The 977-nt window shown below is 34.6% G+C and overlaps 1 protein-coding gene across 1 annotated transcript in view; it reads right to left on the bottom strand.

Annotated features, from left to right (window-relative positions):
* Positions 1-977, bottom strand: part of LOC107738932 (serine/threonine-protein kinase mTOR-like) — a 164,073-nt gene that overhangs the window by 90,712 nt on the left and 72,384 nt on the right. The window lies entirely within an intron of this gene.

Here is a 977-nt window from a genome sequence, read left to right on the forward strand (position 1 = left end):
TACCACCTGAAAAAAGTTTGAGAACCACTCCTTTAATTGGTAGATTAAAAGCTAGAAGCATTTCACATAGTTTAACTAGCACTGACTCCAATAATTACAAGCCGGTTCTGAGAAATTAAAAGAATGGTAGAAACCACAGCTTCCTCTCACAAGTCCTTCTCTTCAATAAGAGGATGTCACATGGAAGATCAATTTTCTTTAAAAGAAAAGATCAGAACATCAGACAATGTATCACCTTCACAGAACAAAGTGTCTTCACGCAATCTTCTGTTTACAAACAGATTCCGCTTGTGCAAAATGGAAATATTGTGAGGTGCATGGCACACGTGTTGACGGGTGGGACCAGACAAGAGGCGGAGGAAAAACATTTTGCCAGGGGGAAAGGGTGGGGAGGGCTTAGTGGTGGTAGGTGGTGGGGGGGTCAATGACTGTGGGCCTGAGCAAAAGGGGAGGGCACAGTATGTTGCTCAAAAACAAAATATATTGTGTTCAGCGGAAAAAAAGTTAATTTGTTTTCCCAGTCATTTAAAAATAACACATTTTAGAGCTGTAACGACAATACCGTGATACCGTTATATTTTTGCTTAAGGTTATCATACCGTCAAAATCTGTGGCCAGTCAAAAGATTACAAGTGGTCCATGACTACCTAATAAAAAAATTAATTTGAACAAAAAGCACAGTCATTTAAAAGCACAGTCATTTAATTAACCAATTAATCAATCAGTCAGTCAACTCATAATGAATTAACTGTGTTATTGACTTTATAATAAGGGGTTTCTGATATAAAGTGGTAATGTAGTTCATTACATTGAAATCTCAATAAAGCAGGAAGATTTTAATATATTATAAACATTAACATCATTGTCTGTAAAGCTCCTTTGAAACAATGTGTATTGTCAAAAGCCCTTAACAAATAAAATGACTTTACTTGAAATATATATATATATATATATATATATATATATATATATATATA

This window comes from Sinocyclocheilus rhinocerous, unplaced genomic scaffold, assembly GCF_001515625.1.
Source record: "Sinocyclocheilus rhinocerous isolate Xijiao unplaced genomic scaffold, SAMN03320098_v1.1 scaffold2570, whole genome shotgun sequence".
In the NCBI taxonomy this organism is placed as follows: Eukaryota; Metazoa; Chordata; class Actinopteri; order Cypriniformes; family Cyprinidae; genus Sinocyclocheilus; species Sinocyclocheilus rhinocerous.